Source organism: Ixodes scapularis, unplaced genomic scaffold, assembly GCF_016920785.2.
Source record: "Ixodes scapularis isolate PalLabHiFi unplaced genomic scaffold, ASM1692078v2 PGA_scaffold12__126_contigs__length_90152505, whole genome shotgun sequence".
NCBI classification, from domain to species: Eukaryota; Metazoa; Arthropoda; class Arachnida; order Ixodida; family Ixodidae; genus Ixodes; species Ixodes scapularis.
Genome location: NW_024609838.1, coordinates 31,841,106 through 31,853,353, shown reverse-complemented (window position 1 = coordinate 31,853,353; position 12,248 = coordinate 31,841,106). Strand labels below are relative to the sequence as shown.

The window sequence follows — 12,248 nt, the reverse complement described above, 5'->3', positions numbered from 1 at the left end:
CAAGAGCTAGTTTCCATCTCGCTTCCAATATGCTTCCATGTCAAATTGTCAATCAAATATTAGGCCAATCACAACAGGATTTCTGCAGGGATCAGTGTTGAGTCCTGTCCTATTTTCATTATATGTCTGATCTCTCACATTTACTTATTCATTCCCAAATGATAATGTACGCAAATGATACAGCCATTTACTATACAGAAGTAATTCGTTGGATAACATTAGTGTAATCAATGAAGAACCTACTCTTGTCAAGGATTGCTGCAAATATAGCAAATTGACGCTGAATATAAAGAAAAAAACGAAGTGTGTTATATTCCACTCAAACAAAAAACAAATAAACTATTCCACTTGCAAAATTTGTATTGCCAACTCTAATATACAACAAGTATAAACATTTAAATTTCTGGGAGAAATGTTCGACTCGCACTTACATCGGGAACATCACATCGCCTATATTTCTCAAAAGCAGCCATATGCTTGCTACAGTCTGCTGAAGGCTCGACAGTGCTTCGAGCCTTCCACCTTAAAATTGATTAACTTTCCGATATTCCATAGCCATTTAACATACTGTACAAAACCACGGGGTGCAACCTATAACAGGTATCTCACGCCCATTATTGGTTTAGAAAAAAGAGCCACTGGACTTATAATCTACTCGCACTATGCACAGGCATTGAGCATGTTATTTTATCACCTCAGCATTCTCACACTTCATAAACTTGTAAAGTATGAAATTGCCACCCTGTTTCACAAAACAGTGACCACAAACAACTCATTTCCTATAACTATACTTAAAACTTTCCTTCAAACTCGAGCAAATCTGCCTGCACACTTTAACCTTGAACAATGCCACAACGTTCACGGGGAAGGGCTAACTCAATGGTGGGACAAGTCTGAAACGCCCTATCGAACAACCTTCGAAATTTGCATACTTTTAACAAATCACTGAAGCACTATCTCAACTTGTCTACCTATAGGTCAACTTTCATCCTCATCATCTTTTCTTTGGTGTTAGCAAGCTAGACTAGCTGCTAGTAGTGTAGAAACAAGATAAGGAGTATTTTTGTTGCTTTCTAATGATATAAGCCGGTGGCTCTGTGTTCTTATGATATTTTGTTAATGAGCCAGAACTAGGCCTAGCGGCTATTGGTTCAAATGCTTTTTTCCAATACTTTCTAAACGTTTTTTGGTCAATAAAATAAAATTGAATTGAATTGAATCGACGTTACCGCAACCGCTGCGCATGAAGCACACAACTTGCTCCCCGCATACCTTTGGGCCTATCCACTAATGATTCTTACCAGAGCTGGGAGTTTTCACGTCATCACGCACTCTCGTCTGTTTATCTCCTTCAGTTAATCGGCGCCTTTCCAGCGGTACAGTCTCGAACGAAGCGATTTACAGCGCGCGTCCCTGGTTTTGCAAGTTACGTCTGCGTTGCCCGACTGCGCTGGGCTGTCGCTTTTCTCGTCATTGGTCTGTGGCAGCCTGCGTATAGGCGCAATTCCGGAAGGTGGTAGCGGCTAAATCGCTGTGTTTTACTGTTTTTTTTGTGTTTTATGGCGAATAGAATTTATCGCGCTTTTAAGAAAGCGGTGTACTATATTTGGGAACAAAAACAAACAGATGAAAGCTATTTGCAGCGAGTCCGTGGCGGACAGATTAAAAATAACATGCAACTGGAATGTTTGCTTTGTTTTATGAAGATTTTTTATGCCATCATACACTAAGCCGTGACAATCCGCGGAGGCCGAGCAGGCTACGAGCTCTGGTATTCATTTGTTCTCACGGAGGAAGATTTCCCGATGTTTGGCGCGTTTCGTTCCTTGTCTCCTTTAATCTTTTTTTTTTTAGGGAAAGTGAAGCCTAAAATAACAAAAAAACTGTTACTCGTTCTATTTTTTAAGAGTCGAGTACTTTGGCGTACTTTAATATTTAGATAACGTAAACTTGGCACCCATATACGACGTGAATGATGTAAATTGCACGGTAGAAGTGTTTACAAAACATGTCGTGTGTCTCTAAACACCTTGTTCCTAAAAAAAAAAGATTCATCAAGCAAGTCGTTACCCTCACTGGTACTGTAATCTTTTGAGCTGATATCAGTTGTAAGAAGTAAATTGCATTATCACTGGAAATATAAGGCTTAGAACTTGGCGTTCTTTACTTCGTTTCAGCTTCGGTCCGAGCGCGGCCGATGTTATGAGCCAAAGGGCCAATCAAACAGCGAAAAAAGCGCAACGTCATGGCGTGCTCACTGCGCTTGATAGGACTAGCCGGCGGAGGAGCACACTCTCAGAAAAAAGTGTATGGATAGTCCCCCCTAAATGGCGGAACGCTCTTGACACATATGTTCCTTCAGAAAGGGAGAAACTTTCGTCCCTAAAGCAGGGGAGCAAAAGTTCCTCCGTCGACTGCATCTCAATATGGCGGCCACGAATTGAGCAAATCGAGCTCAATAAGGCTTAGCGAGAACACTAGGTCTATTGTACGGAGCGACAGGAGCAGCAAATAAAAACGTAACACGAGCTTTCCGCGAACTGTATTTATTTCCGAAGCCGGCTTCCCCCTGCAGGTAAAGAAACTTATGTTTCGAAAGCGTGCAGTCACTCAGTCTTCTCATCATCAGCACTGCGATGTTCAACGGATACAACCGGCACCCAGTTCGCGCACTTTATGTCTTACCTTTGATATTCCTCGAGCCACAATTCCTTCGTCAACTGTTGCGTCAACCGCACATCACGGAGGAGTGAAAACCATTCGCCCGCAAAATCAAAAGCCGCTCTCAAAAAAAAAAAAAAAAGCAAATCCGAAGCAACCTCTTGGCTTACCTCAGCACGGTAACACGAAATTTTGGCGTAGCCGCGTAGCATAAAGGGATGCTACATCGCTTGCCACCAGATGGCAAGGTCAAGCAGAGTAATCGCAAGTAGCTAGGCTAGATGGCGCTAGGTACCGCCCAATTCATGTTTTTACAAAAAAAAATATTTTTATTTTCTTGCTCCACAATTGCGTTTCCTTTTTCTTCGGGAATCTCTAACACATGTAGACACGTTACGCACACTACAAGCATCAGGTGAACATATATGGAGCACATACACAGGCATCGCACACACAAACATCAATACAACAGCACACTACCCCGATCACTACTCCCGTGCTCTGCGTTTCCGTCTTTTATACTGGTCGTTTTGAACGTACGGAATTTTTCGGTGACTCCCTAAGCAATAAAAAATATACCGAACAGGTTCATTTTTTTCCAGCAATGTCATACATCTGAGACTATTTTTAATGGCTCAGGGGATGAATCTTTTATTAAAAAGAGAACGCTCGATCATGCCGTGATTACTTGAAAGCCAATAAATCGAGCCGCTCCAATGTGGTTCCAAGCCATGAGTTGTTTTCCCGCACGGCCCTTCGTAGCCAGTATTTATATGGCAGTGTTTGTTTTTCTATTTGTGCTGTTCGCGCACGGCTGCAATTGCCGTCTTGAATTAATCTTTGTAGAGCGGATATTCACTCAGCTGGAAGTGATGCTTCACGAGCAGAGAAATCGCTTTTCGATCAACTTGAATGCAGTCAAAGCCGCGACTTGCGGCAACTGTTAAGTGTACGGAGCTACGCCGTTGCGAGCTCGAAAACTTCTAGCGCTCATCCCAGCGCGCCACTTGGAGGGCAGTTTCTACAGGAACCGTAATATATTTAAACAGTAAAATAAAGGATAGCGTTTTTTTGTAGATTTTACCTGTTTTCTTTTCATGCTAAACTTCCATGTTAAATATACGTACTTTCCGTCATACTTACGTACTGTTCAGTCTTTTCCCCAGAGCGCAATCGCTCTCGGGAACCGACGGTCACATTGGCCACACTCTTAGAAAAAAGGGTCAGTATAGTCCTCCCTAAAGGGAGGAACGCTCTTGACACATATGTTCCTTCAGAAAGGGAGAAACTTTCGTCCCTTAAGCAGGGGAGGAAAAGTTCCTCCGTCGACTGCATCTCATTATGGCGGCCACGAATCGAGCAAATCGAGCTCGGTAAGGCTTAACGAGAACACTAAGTCTATTGCACGAAGCGAGAGGAGCAGGAAATAAAAACGTAACACGAGCTTTCCGCGAACTGTATTTATTTCCGAAGTTTCTTTACCCCTGCAGGTAAAGAAACTTACGTTTCGAAAGCATGCAGTCACTCAGTCTTCTCATCGTCAGCACTGCGATGTTCAACGGAGACAACCGGCACTCAGTTCGCGCACTTTGTCCTACCTTTGCTATTCCTCGAGCCACAATTCCTTCGTCAACCGTAGCGTGAACCGCACATCACGGAGGAGTGAAAATCATTCGCCCGCAAAACCAAAAGCCGCTCTCAAAAAAAAGCAAATCCGAAGCAACCTCTTGGCTTATCTCAGCACGGTAACACGAAATTATGGCGCAGCCGCGTAGCGTAAAAGGATGTTAAATCGCTTGCTACCAGATGGCAGGGTCAAGCAGAGTAATCGCACGTAGCTAGGCTAGGTGGCGCTAGGTACCGCCCAATTCATGTTTTACAAAAAAATATTTTTATTTTCTTACGCCACAATTGCGTTTCCTTTTCTTCGGAATCTCTAACACATGTAGACACGTTGCGCACACTACCAACATCAGGTCAACATATATTGAACGCATACACAGACATCGCACATACAAACATCAATAGAACAGCACACTACCCCGATCACTACTAGCGAGCCCTGCGTTTCCGTCTTTTATAGTGGTCGTTTTGAACGTGCGGAATTTTTCGGTGACTCCCTAAGCAAAAAAACATATTCCGAACATGTTCATTTTTTTCCAGCAATGTCATACATCTGAGGCTATTTCTAATGGCTCAGGGGATGAATCTCTTATTAAAAAGAAGACGCTCAATCATGCCATAATTATTTGAAAGCCAATAAATCGAGCCGCTCCAATGTGGTTCCAAGCCATGAGTTTGTTTTCCCGCATGGCCCTTCGTAGACAGTATTCATATTGTAGTGTTCGTTTTTCTATTTGTGCTGTTCGCGCAAAGCTGCAATTGCCGTCTTGAATTAATCTCTGTAGAGCGGATATCCACTCAGCTGGAAGTGATGCTTCACGGGCACAGAAATCGCTTTTCGATCAACTTGAATGCAGTCAAAGCCGCGACTTCCGACAACTGTTAAGTGTACGGAGCTGCGCCGTTGCGAGCTCGAAAACTTCTAGCGCTCATCCCAGCGCGCCACTTAGAGGGCAGTTTCTACAGGAACCGTAATATATTTAAACAGTAAAATAAAGGATAGCGTTTTTTTTTTTCGATTTTGCCTGTCTTTTTTTTTATGCTAAACTTCCATTATAAATATACGTACTTTCCGTCATACTTTCGTAGTGTTGTCTTTTCCCCAGAGCGCAATCGCTCTCGGGGACCGACAGTCACATTGGCCACTGTACGATAGGAGCTTACCGTTCAGACCAGCGTTCCAACATGACTATCCACACGTCGATCGACTGCACCTAATCCCTCAAGTGGTTTTAAACTCTTTATTGTAAAGCGGAATGTCATCCTGCGACACCCCGGCCCCTCCGATAACGGCCCGACCAGCGGCATCAATGCCCGACAGTTTACGTCATCTCATCTTGTTGTTACACCACTGATACGCGAACACACGGTCACATCGGCGATAATTCCAGTCTTCTGTTCACAACCCACAACACTGCCATCACGATTGTCGCTGACACGAAGAAATACAGAACCACGTTGACGATGTTGCTGACACGCAGAAGAATCACGTTGAACGCCGGTTGGCACTCGGCACGGGACAACGGAACCGCACTCAGCACGGAAGGCACCCAGGCAGCCGGCAGGAAAACCTGCCTTCCTTGGACGCAGTTCCCGCGATTTCCATAACGTCGAAAACGTCGACACAGTTCCTCGTGGTTTCGCTGCTGTAATTCCGCGTGTGTCCCGCAAATTGGAGACGGCCGTTTTACCCAGTGTATGTAGCGCTGCTGGCACTGCTCCGGAACTTCGCTGTTTCTAGCGGCTTCGTTAGCTCATTTGATAAAATTAGTGGTAAAAACGTCAATGCAACCGAAATGTTCTGCACGTTTGGACTAGAAGACGGAATTACAGGCGGCCTTCGCTGCCGCTGAAGCTCAATCAACTCAACATTAATTTATTAAACAACGTGCGCGATGTGCTCGAAAAACGAAACCGAAAGAAGATGGGTCGGGAGGGCGAAAGCTTTCTCCGGTCTGCCTGGAGGAGGAAAACGTCTCGGAGAATAATAAGGACTTTAATTTTCCTTTCATCGGTCTGGGTTTGTTTATGTGTGTTTTGGTAAAAAAAAAAAAAAAAAAAAAAAAACTTTACAAAAAGAACAAAAAACAAAAAAAAACACTTTCCTGGGGATCGAACCGTTGACCACTTGGTCAGTAGCGCGATGTTCTACCCCTGCGCCAACTGAACAAGGAGGAACTCGCCCTCCTCCTTTCATCTGAACTGCCGTTCCTCCCTTCTCTGGGCAACTTGTCCGCAACAAGGAGGAACAGTCGCTTTTGCTACCTTTCTCCTCCTTTTTTTCTTAGAGTGCACTGTACGATAGGAGCTTACCGTTCAGACCAGCGTTCTAACATGACTATCCACACGTCGATCGACTGCACCTAATCCCTCAATTGGTTTCAAACTCTTTAATGTAAAGCGGAATGTCATCCTGCGACACCCCGCCCCCTCCGATCACGGCCCGACCAGCGGCATCAATGCCCGACAGTTTACGTCATCTCATCTTGTTGTTACAGCACTGATACGCGAACACACGGTCACATCGGCGATAATTCCAGTCTTCTGTTCACAACCCACAACACTGCCATCACGATGTCGCTGACACGCAGATATACAGAGCCATGTTGACGATGTTGCTGACACACAGAAATACAGAATCACGTTGAACGCCGGTTGGCACTCGGCACGGAACAACAGAACCGAATTTAGCACGGAAGGCACCCAGGGAGCCGGCAGGAAAACCTGCCTGCCTTGGACGCAGTTCCCGCAATTTCCATAACGTCGAAAACGTCGACACAGTTCCTCGTGGATTCACTGCTGTAGTTCCGCGTGCCTCCCGCAAACCCATAGAGATCATACATACTAACTCTAGAGGAAAAGGTCCGCCATTTTCCCATGCATTCTGGCTGCCGCAAGCGGCGGAGCATGCAGGCAGACCCTCTGGGTCCCACATGGTTACCAACTGCCTTCGATTTCACAAATATATCATCAGAGCAGTGTCATGAACTTCAACAATCCACGAACTTACGGTGGAAAGATATTCGCGCTCCTTTGGAAGCTTTCTTTTTGCATAGCACGCAGATTTACGGCCTCCCGTCAACACTAAACTAAACCAGAGAACCGGCTCCGGTTATCTGGTTTAGTTTCGTATTTCCGGGCGTGGTTGGCCGCGCCCGGAAATACGAAACCGGGCAACTACCACATTATCGAGATTTTAACAGAAGGGAAGTTAATGCAGCGTAATGAGTATGCTGCTTTTTATAAACCTTAGAATAGCTCAGAATTTAGTTTGAAACGTTAAATCATCACTGTTTATATTGCTGAGAGTTTTCAGTCTTCGCGATTACCATTGCGACTGTCGTCCTTCAGCTTGCAACATTGGTTTCTTTCTCTCATGTTCTGTCGCTCTCTTTCGCGATCTTTCATTCGGGACCCAGGATGTCGGCGCGCGGGATTAGCCACTCCTCCTCACCCACCTTTACCCCCCTGCGCAAACCGGAGACGGCCGTCTTACCCAGTGTATGTAGCGCTGCTGGCACTGCTCCGGAACTTCGCTGTTTCTAGCGGCTTCGTTTGCTCGTTTGATAAAATTAGTGGTAAAAACGTCAATGCAACCGAAATGTTCTGCACGTTTGGACTAGAAGACGGAATTACAGGCGGCCTTCGCTCCCGCTGAAGCTCAATCAACTCAACATTAATTTATTAAACAACGTGCGCGGTGTGCTCGAAAAACGAAACCGAAAGAAGATGAGTCGCAAGGGCGAAAGCTTTCTCCGGTCTGCCTGGAGAAGGAGGAAAACGTCTCGGTGAATAATGAGGACTTTAATTTTCCTTTCATCGGTCTGGGTTTCTTTATGTGTGTTTTGGTAAATAAAAATAAAAATAAAAAATCTTTACAAAAAAAAAAATAAATAAACCCGCTCCTCTGGGGATCGAACCTTTGACCACTTGGTCAGTAGCGCGATGTTTTACCCCTGCGCCAACTGAACAAGGAGGAACTCACCCTCCTCCTTTCATCTGAACCGCCGTTCCTCCCTTCTCTGGGCAAGTTGTCCGCAACAAGGAGGAACAGTCGCCGTTGCTACCTTTCTCCTCCTTTTTTTCTTAGAGTGTACGCACAACAATGCAATCACGATGTTGCTGCTATGTTGCTGACACGCAGAAATAAAGAACCACGTTGAACACCGGTTGGCACTCGGCACGGGAACACAGAGCCGAACTCAGCATGGAAGGCACCCAGCCCCAGGTAGCCGACAGGAAAACCTGCCTGCCTTGGACGCAGTTCCTGCGATTTCCATAACTTCAAAAACGTCGACACAGTTCCGCGTGGTTCGGCTACTGTAGTTCCGCGTGGGCCCCGCAATCCAGAGACGGCCGTCTAATACCCCTGTCAGACGGCAGCTAAAATGGCATTTACGCCAAATGACATTCAGGTTTTCAAATGACATTCATGATGGGACCTGCCAGACGACAACTAAAATGACATTTAGGTGATGTCTATAACGATTGCGATCGCAAATTCGTCTCGTGCACATAGAACACGTTTTCGTCAATAAACAATTTTAACATGGCAAAACACTTCTTTTTGTCTGTGTTGTCTGCTGGGACAAGAAAATATAACAAAAAACTGGGATAGAAAGTTGCGCTCACTAGTTTCTGACAAAAAAATAAAGCGAAGCGTGGGGCGAAAGCCATTAGCCAACCTAACGTCGTCATAAGCCGATCCGTAAGCCGAGCCTCCCGCGCTCCGCGACTACAGCTGACAGCTTGCTCGTACAGTTCTTTCGTTAATTTCGGTAGTGCTTGCTTGCTCTGGTTGTCCCTCACGCTCGATCTTCGGCTGCCGTGTTCACTTCTACGTCTGCGAGGGATCCTGGATGCCGTATTGCGCTTCCGCCGTCACTATCACGGCGGTATGGATTGATCTTGGTTCGAGCGTCTCCGACTGTTGAGAAGGCCGTCCATCATCTTCGTCGTAGACGCATTCCGCGAGCTTCGGTTGGAAGACAGGCTACCGTACCTACTAACGTACTGCGTCTTCAAGCAGGCGTTTGGCTGATGCCTGCGACGTGATCAGGCACCATGTGAATCTGTATCGGTGTTACATAGAGTGCTTGGTTCGCCAGGTGACTTGCGTGCACCTAACCACCCCAGTGACAAAGTGAGTCGGCGCTGCAAAGCCATACTCTCCTGCGGAGGACAGAACCATCGCCAACTTGCTCGTCGTGAGGCAAACCACTGCCTAGTGATCGCATCCCTCCGACGCGACTGGCCGGAGATCGTGAGCGCCGCCGCGACCGCTGAACGGTTAAACACACACGGGATAACCGAACTGCCCCAGGACCCCCTCAGGTCATAGGGAATCGCTGTAGGAATGCCACCTGGGACATCAAGATTCAACACCAGCGGCTACCAAAGCACAATAAAAATAGTAAGTACCCTTTTTTGCAAAAAAACAAGAAAAAAAAATGTTTGAACTAGTAGAAATAATATCCCTACATTTTTTTTAGCCCTTAGGAAATGCAGGCAGTCTTGTTTCAAACTCACAAAATTAAAAAGAAAAGAAAACTCACTTGTCTTCCTTTTATTGAATGTCACTCAAAACTAACTGATATAGCTCCTGTCAGCATTCTAAAGTTATTCGTTAACTCGTTTTAATGTGAGTAAAACAACTGGATTGATCATCTTCCCAATTGTGCATCCTTGATGAGGTGAAAATGACTGAATAACTGTTTCTAAATACGAGACAAGAGTGCCAGCTTCTAGCACTGTAAATACTATGTTTAGAAGCTATAGAATGTTTGCCATTCTGTGAAGTTTCCAAGAAATGTTCCAAGAAATGTTCCAAGCTAGCTGTGTGGTGAAATTTTGACTGCTCTGCTTCCCCATTGAATCTTCAATTTTGAGAATAATATGTCTAAAGCTTAGTTCACATGTAGCGGTTTTGGCCCTAGAGCGGCGCGATTTCTGCCGTCGCGGCGCTCTGGCCAGCACCAGCAATTCTGCGGCACGAGCGCCGCGACGGCGGAAATCGCGCCGCTTTAGGGCCAAAATCGCTGCATGTGAAACACGCTTAAGGTGAAAGATATTTTATGCCTAGAGGACTGATGCATCTGTTGCAATGTTTCTATCCAACTACAGTGATTCCTCTGGCTCTCCTAGACCACTGCTACCAGTTCCAGTATCTCAATGTTGGGATGCTGAGGCAGTTTCGTGACCATCTTCCAGAGGTTGGCACTGGCTAGCACTCGGGAAGCAGTGACGCCCCAGGCACATATGGCCACAGTCAATGGGACCGCCGTGTCCCCACGGATCCTGTGTAACCACGTGTTCCTGATAACATCCAACATGCTCGAACCTTGCCCAACCCAGGACATCATCTTGCAGGGAACGGCACGTCGTTCAGTCAATTCCGTACATGCGACGACCCTCCCAGACTTCTCAGCATCACTCCCAACTTCTTGTAGTGATGGATAAATTTCAGCCTACTACTGACTTGGAGAATTGGAGTGGATACAGGGGCTATGGTTTCATTTACTTCATGCGCGAGTGAAGCTGAAGCTATGAGCATGAGCATGTTGCCCTGAACGATGCTACCACTACATGATCGTGCATGCTTGGTAGCGACATTGAAAGCCTGGATCTTGCACTTAAAATGAAACGGAATCTTGCATCGTGAGTGTTGTGTGTGTGCATCTGGCAACATCGGCGAGTCGGCAGAAGTCAAGCCAAGGCGAGTCAAGCTGGTTTTACCGAACCGTTTGCCATTCTGGGGACTCGTCGTAAACCACGTGTCTCTTGTCTAACTCCTCTTTTCTGCACGGCCAAGTCGGCCGCCTGGATAAAGCTTTGGGCAACAACGAGAATTAAGAAATTCAAACTCCGAGGCACGCAACCACACTTTTTTGAGCAACGACAGCTTCGTGGCAACTTGGCAACGACGAGAGCATATGGCGAAAAAGGACGAGCCTAACGTTGTTATCATGAGGCGGCTGAGACATCTCGAAGAGTTCGACCCAAAAAGATTGAAACGTGGCCCCTGTACTAGGAGCGACTAAACTTTTTCTTCATTGTGCTCAACATCCTCGAGGAGTCCCCAATATGCGCAGTCCTATGTAGCGTTTGTGGACCGACAATCTACTCCGTCGTATGCTCGTTGTGTGTGCCAGTGGACTCCCTATGCGGACACTGTGTTGGAGCTCACCGCCCACTACACACCGTGCCTGTCAGTGATTGTTCAGTGCTTTGCGTTTCATAAGTGCAGCCAACAGCCTGGAGAAAGCATCTCGAATTTCGTCCCCGCCCCGCGCCGCTTCTCCGAACACTGCAACACTGGTGAGACCTTGTCAGCCATGCTATGGGACCGTCTGGTGTGTGGTGTCCTGGACAAAAGGGTGCAGCGTCGTCCCCTCCGTACCCAGGCTCGGCAAACTGATCATGAAAACGACTTTCCACCTCGTAGCCTCTACAGTTATTTCTAAAGCACCCACCCTAACTTCCTATCGAAGCCCAACTTACGATCCCTTCCAGTATGCAGCAACCACTCCGAAACCCCCTCATCTTTACGTTCCATCCCTCCGTACCCAGGCTCGGCAAACTAATCATGGAGACCACTTCCCACCTCATAGACTCTACAGTTATTTCTAAAGCACCCACCCTAACTTCCTATTGAAGCCCAACTTACGATCCCTTCCAGTATGCAGCAACCACTCCGAAACCCCCTCATCTTTACGTTCCATCCCTCCGTACCCAGGCTCGGCAAACTAATGGAGACCACTTCCCACCTCATAGACTCTACAGTTATTTCTAAAGCACCCACCATAACTTCCTATCGACAGCCCAACTTACGATCCCTCCCAGTATGCAGCAACCACTCCGAAACCCCCTCATCTTAATGTTCCATCCCTCCGTACTCAGGCTCGGCAAACTAATCATGGAGACCACTTCCCACCTCGTAGACTCTAAAGTTATTTTTAAAGCAC

General features: G+C 46.4%; 1 pseudogene; it reads left to right on the top strand.

The window, feature by feature from the left end:
* Positions 1-400: 400 nt before the first annotated feature.
* LOC120846935 lies at positions 401-1,023 on the top strand (annotated as a pseudogene).
* Positions 1,024-12,248: the final 11,225 nt, after the last annotated feature.